Source organism: Molothrus ater, chromosome 8 (genome assembly GCF_012460135.2).
Source record: "Molothrus ater isolate BHLD 08-10-18 breed brown headed cowbird chromosome 8, BPBGC_Mater_1.1, whole genome shotgun sequence".
In the NCBI taxonomy this organism is placed as follows: Eukaryota; Metazoa; Chordata; class Aves; order Passeriformes; family Icteridae; genus Molothrus; species Molothrus ater.
Window position 1 is genome coordinate 8,931,168 of NC_050485.2, and position 12,810 is coordinate 8,943,977.

The 12,810-nt window shown below is 39.1% G+C and overlaps 1 protein-coding gene across 5 annotated transcripts in view; it reads right to left on the reverse strand.

Annotated features, from left to right (window-relative positions):
- The window catches only part of USP54 (ubiquitin specific peptidase 54), a 91,884-nt gene that overhangs the window by 47,280 nt on the left and 31,794 nt on the right, over positions 1-12,810 (reverse strand). The window lies entirely within an intron of this gene.

A 12,810-nucleotide genomic window follows, 5' to 3' on the forward strand; every position in this document is an offset into this window, starting at 1 on the left:
ATGGAAAAGAACAGAGGATTCTGAGAAAAGCATGTAACAGCAAGGAAGTTTGGAGTATGTTGGCAAAGTTAAGAAGGAAACTAGATTAAAAAAATAAACCACAACATTCAAGTAAACCCCATGGCAGTAGTCAAACATATCCTTTACAATCTTGTAGTGCCTTTTTTTTTTTAATAATATCTTATTCATTCAAACAGTTACACGAGGATTTGTGGTTCTATGAACACATGCTAGCACGTTCTCCACCCTAGAACTGGGATTTTGCACTGAACATGGAAGCCACAAGGCTCATCCCTGACTCGGCAACACACTGCATTCTCCAGGGGAAAAAGTCTCCAAATTTCCTTCATCTGAAACTATGTGTACCTCTATTTAATCTAGGTACATGGAATATATGATGTCTTATAAAAGGCACGGAAACAGGAACAACAAGATTCATGACAACACATCTTTTTTTAAATTCTCTTAAGTGTAGTCCACCTATATTTAAGGAAACTTGCATAGTATCTTCCAGGCACATTCCCAATGACATCTAGAATTCTACCAATTTTGATACACATAACAATTGAAATTACCTATTAGGGCTAGTATGAGCAAGATAACTCTAATCCAAATGTATTTAAGTATTAACTGCAGCATGAAGTCACTACCAAATAGACATATGTAGGGTTTGTACATCAGCAAAAATTAACTGAGAGTATAATACCCTACAAAGATATCCTGGGTATCTCTGAAGGCATGTTCTTCATCTTCCACACAATTATAAATTCTTCATCTCCTGTCAAAACACACAGAACTTCCTAAATACCTCCAAATGTGTTACAGCAGCCTAACACATTCCCTTCTAGTAATACTTCATTTGTATTTCTGTTAAACTCATTCTACAAATATTAATGAAGTCTCAGCATTGCTGTAAGGCAGGCAAATATCTTCTCACAGATGAGTAGTCCTGGTTGCCAGTGTGCCATGCAAAATTTCAGACATGCTTGCAAGCCTGCAGGCACAGACCATTGCCTTGCCCGTCACACAACATTCCTGAGTGCTGAACTTACACAGGAGTCATTTCAAAGCAATTTCAGCCACAGCTCCCTTTCTTTGCTCAACCCCTTAATGAACCATGAGCCAATCATACTGTGTGAGCTACTGAGGGATCAATTTAGGGATCTCTGTAAAGCAACGCTACTTGCAATAGGTGCAGGGGCTAAGACTGTGTGTCACAGACAGAGCAATGCTGAGTGTAACAAACTCAGACAGGCAGGCTCTGTGCTTCCTCACAAAAACCACTAAGCCAAACACCTGGTCTTCTTTCCAAGCACCTACAAAAAAAAAAAAACCCCAAACAATTCAAAACATGCTCAAGACACACAGCTAAGAGCTGCACCTATTCAGTGGACTTCAAGTTCAAAACACAACTCTGCTCTCAAAATGGGCTGTAAAACTAACTTTTGAACAATTTTTGAGCAAAGCTACAGGTATGACAAAGTGATTACATTTTTTTAGTTTATTTTTATTGTTTTGGAGCAAAATTCAGGACTAGAGGCTTTGCAGTTCTGCCATTGCAGCAAGACTAATTCAAACTGGCCTGAATCCTTACAGTAGCCACATAAGCTTAGTACCTGCACTGCTTCTGCTCAGGCTTAGCAGAACTGACTTCTTACCATCATAACTGCTCACAGGAGCACATCCAGTTTGCTCATTTGGCTACATGGCCTTTGCAAAGCTAAGAACAAGCAAATAACACTTAAGCTGGTAACCACCCAGTTAGGACAAAACCAGATCTCCAGATCACAGCTTTGCACTCTGCCAACCTCAATAAAACTTGCCAGCGCCATACAACTCCTCATATTAAATAAACATTATACAAATGCTTTAATAAGGAGTAAATAAAATAATAATAGATAACATATAATAAAAAAATCCAACCCAACATTGTAGATCTTGCTTTGTAGCAGCTTCCTTTGGGAAGGCAGGAGGGCTCCCAGCCACAGAGACAGGCATGGGGCATCACTGCAGCAACACAGCCCCAGAGCAAAGCTGGCCATGGTTCAGCACACAATTCTGGCCTGAGGAAACCAGAGTCTGTCCTTTGACAGCAGAGCACAACACTCTACAAGATGTACCACAGAAGATAGCAAGACCCTGTTTATCCCCATATTCCCTTGCTAAATCAATCACACAGAAACGTAACATCTCAAGTTGCATCCTTTATTCTCTGGCAAGGGCTCACTATCATTGTTCATTTTTGGGGGTGAGGAGGAGGGGTGTGTGGAATGTAACACCCCTCTCCCACTGCAGTCTCACGTAGCCAAACATTTTAGGCTATTGCTTGAACTCTCAATCCAAGCGTGTGGGTGAATTAGAACAATCCTGTTTAGGAACAAAGATGCTTCCATATAGCACTAGGCATGGCTGAAACCACCAATTAAGCATTTATCACACTATTAAATAAGAGCAGAGGTCTGGAATTTAGTGTTTATTACTTATATTTCTGAAAAAAAACCCTTTCAAAACACAGAACAAAGTAAATGCTTCAATGTGTGAATGTGTCTGATTTTAGAGAAGAGACTCCTTTCCCCCAGTATCCTACCACCTATTCTGATGGTAGGGAGTAGATTAATGGTGTTGAGGGCAAATCATGCCTTCACATGCTGCAACACCTCTGAAACCCAAAGAGGTGAGAAACAGCTTTGAAATCAAGATCTTTTGATAACAAAAAAAGACAGACTTGTCCAAGACAATGGATTTTGATGAAAGTTTTCACCCAGATGGCTCCTGAGTTTGACTCAGTGAAGAGGCACAAGAATAATCCCATGGCTGTTCTCAGCTAGATGGAAAGTTTGTAGAAATAGAGCTTGAGAACACACTTTCTCCATGTACCTGCAATGATGAAAGTGTCTGTGAATTTCTGCATGGATTAAATTATATTTAATTGCAGAGGTATCAATATTAAAGTCTTAATTTAGTTTGGACATCTCAAAAGATAGTCAGCTTTGCAAGTCAGTTTAAATTCAATCTTGAAGGTAATGAAATAAAATAGAGGGGTGGAAAAACTTCCCAATACCAAATAACCATGAGGCTGGATGAAGAAAAGAGTGAAGAGGGCAATGACCTGACAGAAGCAAAAGAAGATGATTTCCTCCTCTTGAGGATGTCTCTTCTTTTTGAGATTCTTAGCTAGCCAGAAATACGAGACAGATGTATTTGCTCACCTAGACAATAAAGTGCAACTACAAAAAGGTAGATTTACATTCATCTCTGTTGCCAAGAATTTTTTCACAGTACAAATGGGACAACAGAGGGGAAAAAACTTCTGCTTTATGCATGCATTTCTCAGCCTTGATGGCTCTGCTGGGAGAAAGGAGCAGGGAAGAGTCTGTAATACTTCTGCCGTCAAGCTTGTACCCATCTGACAGTCTTCCTCTTAAATGAACAACCTGGTTACCTGGCTCCGTGCTACTTGTGCCAACTGGGAGGAACCAGGAACTGCAACTGACAGCACCTCACAGAGCCATTGGTGCCCACAACAGACTCATACTGCTCTTCCTTGTTTCCCATGTGCTATTGCGCAATTCTCAGTCCCTGAAGTGTTGTAGAGACAAAGCTTTGAGTACCAGGGACCTTAGGCTAACTTCCCAGAGCCTTTTTGGAAAATAGAGTTTGCTAAGGTTATGGTAAATACTCTTTCAGACACCAAAGAAATCCTTCCAAATACTTGATGCAAATTATCCAAATGTCTGGCTAAAAGTAGCTGATAACGACAATCAAAATGATCTCGGAGTGAACACTAAAAACATGCTTCCCAAATCCATGGATGTGCTTCTACAGAGAGTACTGATACAGCAAGCCTGATCCAACACCACAGGTTTCTCCAGAAGACACAGTGAGGCCATTTCTGAGAGATCACCTCAAGATAATGCAAACAAAAATTGATAAGACTAGACAGAACAGCAAACAAAACTAGCATAACAAACATTATTTTTGGTCATTACCACTGTATTTATACAGCCTATCAACCAACAGAAGAAAGTGTAGTCAAAATACTGATGGGTCAATCACTTTTTAGGAATACATTTCCCAATGCAGCAATGTTGCCATTTCTACAGATAACTTAATGCTTCTCCAGTCATAGGAAGGAAAAAAACTGAACAATTTTATGAAGAAAAAATATGGTTTTATACCAACTTTTGAAACCAACAACCAACAAACCACGAAACATGAAAACCAACCCACTCAACATTCCTGTTAACTGCTCAGACCAACAAGAGGCATGAAGAGATCACATTCTGCAGAAACACTCCAAAGTGAGACCCTGTAAAATGCTGGGGTCAAGTATAGCTTTATACTGCATGAAAACATTCTTTACACCAAAACATTCTCCAATTTCCTCATCTAAAATGCTAGTAGGTTTTATAAAACTCTGGTGGACTGCCCCTTAAAGCAGTGTAATGAAATCTTGCAAACACTTACCTAATCTGAATCATTTGATTTTAAGCCTGAGAGTCAGCCAAATCTATTTAAAGAGCATCTTTCACAGTTAAGGGGAAAAAAAAAAAAAACCACCAAAAAAAACCCCAACCACCAAAACCCAGAAGAAAGCCATTGGCTTTGAAATGCAGAAGATTCTCCTCCAGGGTTACAGTTTTATCAGCCTTTTCTGCAGCCCTTTCTGAAATAAGGACATCAGCTGATAAACACCTCTGTTCTGTGCTGACAACCACATAGACTTCTGCTCAGAATAATGGAAAAGTATGTCACTTTTCTATACAGCTATTGAGACAGTAAGGTAGCTGTGTCAAGACTTTCATAAAACAGTTAAGAAGACTCAAAATATCCAGCTGCCTCTCAAATAATGAGAGAAGCAATTAAAACCTATCTGGTAAGGAGCTCCAGTACAACATGACAATTATTCAAAGGCAAATTATAATTAAGAAAAAAATTAAAAGCCCAAATGCAACTCTCAATACCTAAAGCCAGCATTACAGCCTTTTCTGATCAACAATTACTTAACCTGTAAAATGATCTAGAAGTTTCTAAAGTAAAGCATATCTTCTTAAAGTCTGCAATTGTCTGTTCAAAGGCAAACAATGAGAGAGTGGAGGTCAGACCTAGAGATGAAAATGCAACATTATTTACTTTCTGTGGGGCTTACTGCCAGAACACATTTTGCTCCCCAAACAATGGTTCTACTGACAGAAAAAGCAGTATATTAATATTGATCTCATGCATCATGGTACTTTCAGCACATGAATTTGCTGTGAAGGTTACAGAGAATGGAGGCAGACAAGCCCACTGGTTTTACTTCCAAAATCCTTTGGAAGCAGCAGCCGCCTTTATGTTACATGACCCTTTTGTATCAGCAACTTTTCTCTGATAGCTGGAGAGGCAAGGAATATATATAAAATTAAGAAAGTCTGCCCAATCCTAAGTAAACTCAAATCCTTTCAAAACCGTCCTCATTCCCTTCAGATCTACCCTTCACAGTTGTTCAGCTCTAAGACCGCTGTACAAGATAATAAAAGCCTACATTTTAACTCACTTGGATTTCCAAAGTGCTTATCCTCAAGTTTTCTATTTCTTTCTATATGAAATATAACTTTATTCTCCCAAGCCTATATTTAAAAAACACTCTACCTTACCCCAGGCTGGTGCTAGACATTTCTCAAGGAACAAGGGTAGAGTGAAATCAGCTTTTCTTCTCACTCTGCATGGAACTTGTGGAGTTTGGATAAATGGAAAAACACAGCAGCTTCAAATGTTATGCAATTGCTCAAAAGTAGTTAAATATCACTAATCAATCCTGTGTAACAAAGGAAAACATGAAAAATAGGCAGCTGTCAACCCTCCGGTGAAATGGAAGGTTCTGGTTTGACTCAAGCAAGAGCTCAGTCAGCCTCTTGCTACCAGTTATTCCCGTTCCAAATCTTTACCTTGACTTTCCAAAGCAGAGCTTCAAGATTAATTTAGTATTTGATTCAGTCTCCAGATGTAAACACTTTGATTGCAAAATTCTGTATTTTACAGCCATCAGCTATTGCCAAAAGCTTTCAGGGCCCATTTTCATATGGCACCTTATTAACAAACAATCGCATCTCTCTTCCACTGATAACAGCACTGGTCCAAAAAAACAAGGGATTTGCACTCTGGCTTGTGAATTCCAGTCCAACAATGACTTAAGAGCCCTAAAAGATTTCAGAAGTAGTCAGCAGTATTCAACAACATATGGCTTAATGACTGGTAACTCTTTAAATCCTAAAATCCTGCTGCCATTCTTTTCCTGGCCTTGCAGATTTTCACTGCTGAACAGAAAAATTCTTCCTCATCTGTAACTGCTACTTTGTTGTAACTGTGAGTTCTGTCAGTCTTCACAGCTTTTTTTGCTTAAAGCAGAAGTCAGTAGCAATCAACTCCTAATCATACACTGTTCACATTACAGCACCACAAACCCCTCTGTTCTATTAAACTCTATTATAAACCAATGATTTCTGATATGTTTGAATGTGGAAATACACACATATCCATACAGAATAACAACCACACAAGAAACAGATTTTGCAGGAAAACAGGCAAACAGAAGAAGTCTGGCTCCATTAGTACTTTTGATTTCAAAGGAAACACAACAAAGATTAAGCAAAGGCAGCAACACATTGAGAGTAGCAACAAACTGATCAAACAGATGGACAGTGTTTGGGTGGAAAAACAGGTCTTTCTGCTGATGTGCTAAGAATCTCAAAGTCAAATACTGCAATGCACTGTTCTCTCCTGGTAGTGCTCAAGGGGAAAGATGACATCCAGGGCAGAAATCAGTTTCCTCAACATATGCACATAATGGACCTTTTGATAACTCTGGCTAGTGAAAACTTCCACAGAGGTGAGCAGACAATTCCCACCTCCCTTGTGATGAACAGCTGGGGCCAGATAATGCATTTGTTAATAGCATAAAAGCATTTATTCCCTCCTTCTTTGGTCAGGACAGTATTTGGTATTAAAATAATAGTTCTAGATGAAAGTATTAGTTCATTGTATTTTGTGTTTTATCTACACCACCATTATCATGTACCAAGACAGATTGTAACTCTCAGGTTCTTGACAGACTAATAACACACCAAGGTGCAAAAGTAAAGCAGTATAGGGGAACTCACAAAAACAGAGTAAAGGCAGAGTGAGCAGCAATTTATAGTGCCTTTGCTGGGTCCCAGTATTAAAGTACTAAGTATTTTAGTATTAAATGCTTACATCATTTTTCTCCTGTTTTACTAGAACTGACAAGCAGAAGAAGCACTGCTGCACTGCAGAACATTATATAGATTCATACTTCACATAAAGCTATAAAGCAAATGCTCTCAGCATGCACAACATGCTGATTATTCTTCTTTTTTAAGCAATCATCTGTGCTGTATAGCTATAAATAACATTTCAGCAGAATCACGAGTGTGCACACACATGCATAAGCTGAGTTTAAGATCATTACTATGTAGTTTTAGAAGAATAACTAATAAGAACAGGGAAACTAATTTTTGCTTCATTTGGCTCTGTATAGAGAAGCATTTGCTGTGAAACTCACTAAAGACTTCAGAACTTGAGTAGGAAAAACATTTGCACACACCACAAGAAAAAGCTTACTTAATCAGAACATCCCATATCCAACAGCACTTAACAGCATATGGAAGAGTAAAACAAACAGGTTGGGGAAAATATGCAATGGCACCAAACACCTCACCAACAACCTGGAACAGACAAGCAGGGGTAGTGGAACTGTACCAGTAGGAGGCCAGCAGAAGAAAACATCTGACCAATGCATTGAGGGAAATCAGAGGAAAAGACTGTCTCTGCAAGCTAATGAGCTGGGTCCTATCCTTTCCTGAATATAGAGCAAATAGACATGACCATACCTCAAGACTTTTCAACCCAAAGTAGCAAATAAAGTGTTTGGATTATGCTGCCATGGCCTCCCTGGGGGTCCTGCAGCCCAAGACTAGACCTGGCCAACAGGTCCATCGCTGGCTGATCCAACAGCCATGGACGCACTGTGCTTCTGCCCAGCTGCAGACTCAGTCCACCACAGACCTTAAAAACTAAAGAGCCATTCCACAGGTCTCTGTGAGTTTTGAAAAAAGAAGATAATAACAACTTAATGCACAACAATCCTGAACTCAGAGCTAAACATCAAACACAGGCAAAGTCATGAAATGGTTCCTACAAACACAGGAAAAGAACTCTTGTATAACAGGATGTTCACCTAACTCCATTACTTGAAATTTTACTTTCATTGAGAAGCCCCTTACAAATAGATAAATTGTTTGAATTCTTCTGGTATAAAACATCTTCTGAGAGATAGTAAAAAAAAGCCTTAAAGTCAAGTTTAACAGCTCTCACAATGGGAAAGCTGGAGTAGATAGCTAAAACAGACAAAGGATACTTCTTGTCAAACATTACATAATATATGCCTAGTATACAAAAATGAAAGCTTCATATGTGCAGATTGTTGTACAAACATGTTTTCTGAAATATGTATCTTTTATGTTAGAACTAATAATAAGGTGAAGCCATGAGATTGCATATGAACTTTCACAAAAATCTGCCCTCACTGAATTCAAAATACAAATACAAATTTTTAAGTTATGATTCAAAAAAACCAGTTGTCTAAGTCTTAACAGACATTACCGTAAGAAACTAATTACATACTGACTTAAACTTTTAACAGCCTTTCCAAGATTTTAAAATATTAAAATCTATAAGTAATGGGCTAGGGAAGAAAAACCCAAACAAACTGTTGGTCATTTTATAAGATGCAGAAACAATAACACAATTTCCTTCTATCAAAACCAGGCTGATGGAGATAATGTTATTGTTTTCATTCAGAAAGGTTATTTTATCTTCACCAGAAAAGTACTGTGAAACTACCAAATGCAAAAGGGATTATTTTGTGTCCTGCTGTGGCCTGGAGAGATCCACAAAGCATGAAAGAGACTCTTGTTAAGCACAAGCAGGCTCTGTCCTAATGGGTCACAGAAGCAGAAGCTGTGCAAATGCAGTATAATACAAACTGAACAGATCAGTTGGGTGTTGGGGTAAGAAAAAGAAGAATGATGTCAACAGCTTTGATTTTTTTTTTCTCTGCCTGGCAATAAAATGACTCAACTGAGTGGCACCAGAAGCTCCCTACAAAAAACCCACCAAAAGACCCCAAACTCATCTAAACAAAAAACCCAAATCCCCTTACCTCTCAAAAAAAACCAAAACATCTCCCAGCCAGAAAAAAAACCCAAGTCCCAGGAAGCACTCAAGAGGAAGTTATATACCCTGAAAGGGGCCTTTCCAGATTATTTGTGGGTTGCTCATAGGCAGAAAAAGACCATGAAGAGATAGGTCACAAGAGCTCTTTTCTTAGCAACTGAAGAAACCTGTTAAAGATATAATTAAAACTATTCTGAAGGTGCCCAGGAAAGTTGTAATACATTTAACCAACTAGTACATGTGGAAAGGAAAACACCTCTAATGAAACTTCTTCCTGTTGTTATTTTAAAACAGACTGACAAGGAGCAAATTTAAGGATATGTACACATGCTTTCATACACAAAAAGGAGGCCTGTTCTGACAGGACTGCAAAGTACCCAGCCAACAACAAATGTCAAAGCTACTAGTTCAACACTGAAAAAGTATCTAGAGAAAACTGCGGTCTAGCTCAACATCAGACAGTAAGATTTCAACCTGCATTGTAAAAAACAAACAAACAAACAAAAAAAAGTATGCTTTTACTTTAGAGATTCAGTTTAATTCCTTTCAGCAGTAATTCAACTTTTTCAATGCTTCTGTGGGTTTGAGCTCTACAAAAAAATAAGCAGCTACTTCTGTTGCTCTCCCAAATCTCTTCTTGCACTGGCTGAAACCACATGTGAAACTAAACACAATGCACATACCCTTTAAATAGGGACTCCCAGGAGTGCGGCAATGTTAAGCACAAAGGATTAAGCAGCTTCTGGCTTAGTCCAGCACAGAACACATGAAATTTAGAAAGCACAGCTTCCTAAACTCGTGTCTTCTATTCTGTGTACTCGGTTCATCTTTTTTCTTCCAGCACAGAGAAAAAATGCCCAGCCTACAATGATGTGTGCCACTCGCTAAGCAAAGTACCTTGGGGAACAGCATTGGAGCACAGAGAAGCTTTGGGGAAGGTTTCAGGCAAGAGACAACAGCAGCTTTAGGGGTTCTTCCACTCCATCACACACAGTAGGACACAGGAAACTAACTGGGTCTCAGGATGATAACATTTATGTAAGCATTTGGTTTCTGGCTTTTAATTACGGGTGCCATACTTTAAGAGTGTGGCTATGCCACGTAGTACCCCTGGGGGTAGAGTCCTATCCTGCCCTCTTGGGGAGATACCAAGGCTGTTCAAAGATGAAAGCTCCAGGGATTGTGTGGTATGGCTAGTCTTAGCACAAAATTTCCAGTAAGACATTTGGGACCACTCAGTGACTGCAGGCTGGGCAAGCAAGATATAGTTGGTAACAGGAAATTTGCACACAAGCCAATTTCCATTTTGTATTCTCTAGATTTTTAATTTTTTTCTTTTTAAAAAAAGTAACATTTCTATTACTATTTAAATAAAATATGGCTTTTCTGATGTTAAAATACTTTCAGTCTTTTGGGAATTCACCACAGCAGAAGGGTTAGGCACATCCATCTCAAAAACTGTGGAGAACTCCATATCCTGCCACGGCAATCCAAAATGGTCCCTAAGGCTTGCTTCTTCCTGCAGGCTCCTGTACAGGTTACACAGCCACCACTCCCTACACTGGGACCCCCTAGAGCTGGTCACAGGACGGAATCTTCACCTTCCAGTTGCAAAGCAGTCACATGTTGCCCACACCTTCTCTTGCCAAATTCTGTTAGTGCCAGACTAGCTGACATTGCTCCAGGCTCACATCTACAAGCATTGTAAGGCTGTACAATAGAACTTGTTTTCCCCAGAATTCCCCAGACAATATGCTGGCAACATAAGAAGCTGCTGAAGAGATGCAACTGTTGCATTAACAACTTGGGGCAGAAAACAATTCAGATCCAGAGCACCAGCAAGGCAATAAAAGGACAAAACCAAACACTGTCCTGTTTAAAAGTCCTCTCCCCTTAGAATAACTGGGCTTCAAGGAACAATCACCTGACTTCTGGGAAAGCAACATCTGTAACAGCTATCCTTATCAAGAAGGGTTACCACACCACAACAGTATTTTCAGTTATGTTATTACACCAAGATAAATACTTTTTTGAGAAATAATTTACAAAATTTTCCTTCAATTCTAGACAAAAGCATTCAGACACACTGTTACTATAATTATTATCCCTTGCTTAACCAGCATTACAAGTCTTATACAACACTTCCTTATACACACACCTGTAAGGGAAACAGGAAAAAATGAGAATATTTTATCCAGATTAAGAGTCTATGCATCCTTCCTCTGTGATTAAGAAAATAAAATAAATCATGCACACGTGTGCGTGCACACGTGCAAGTAAGTGGATGATCTGGAAAAATCTTACATTTCTCATCCATCAGAACTGAGCTCACTCCATTTGAAGTTAAACTGCTCTGAGCTTGAGCGAAAAGGTACAGTATTAGAGACATTTTCTTTGCTAGACTAAAAGGAAATTTCTCCAGCTTTTTCAGTCACTTAAAAAGATTATTATTATGACTGTAATCTGGTCTCACATCTTACATCTGCGTCAACTTCTAGGAGAAGCATCAAGGGAATAATATCAGTTGGAACATGGTGGAGTTGAAAAACTGTCATACTGAAAAAACATCTTCCAAATGCATTTGTTTCAGCTCTCTTAATTTTCTTCTTGATTATGTTTATGTCTACTCAGAGGGGCAGTATGAGCATAAATTTCTCTAACACATTGCTTTGACTATATCCAACTATTCCCCCTTCCCATGGTAAATCAGTTTCACTGCACTCCCTTCTAAGGGCCCTCAAGTTTAGCAAAATATTGACTTCCACATTTCTAAGTGCATTATTAAATCCTGCCCCAAAAGTTTATGGTTCCAGTCTTCCAGTCTAACCAACCATTAGTTACATTATAAAGCAAGTGCTTCTGTTTTCTCTCCCTCAGAGAAGATGGAAACATACCAAAAACATCTACAAACCTATCTGGTTATCCTCCAAATCACTCCTTTCCTGCCAAGCACACAGAGAAGCTCAGCAGCAAAGCAGCAGGTGTGCCAAAACCATTGTTCAACCTGACAGCCACCACAGTCTGCTTCCTTCACTCCTCAGGCTGTTTGTCATGTTTCTCTGGCCTTAAACAGAGAACTCTTTAACCTGGAATCATCCTGTTTGGGATTTTAAGATACTTAAAATTCTTGAGACCACTGTCATAACCTATAGGCATAACTACATCATAAATTAACAACTTCAGAAAGCACAAACTTCTGTATATCTACTGCAACACTTCTCCATCAAAAAACCCCAAGAGGTTTCTGAACTGTCAGTTATAATAATAGTAATAAAAAAGCCTATGGCTTCTCCAACTCCCATGAAATACAGTGTTCTAGAAAGAGGATGTATAATCTCAGACAACCTCTGAGAGGAACCTTATTAAATAACCAAATGAAGCCAAAATCTTGGGGCCACCAGAGTAGTGTGAAGAGGGCACTTATCCCTCCATGACTGCTCTGGGGCAGGCAGTTCACACTTAGGCTCACAGAAGCAAATTCAGCTCACAAAATTAGCACACTTGGAGAGATGGCAAGAGAGGAGGAGGGGGTTTGCTTTATTTCCTACTAGGTTAGTGACCTGAATCAGTTTATCA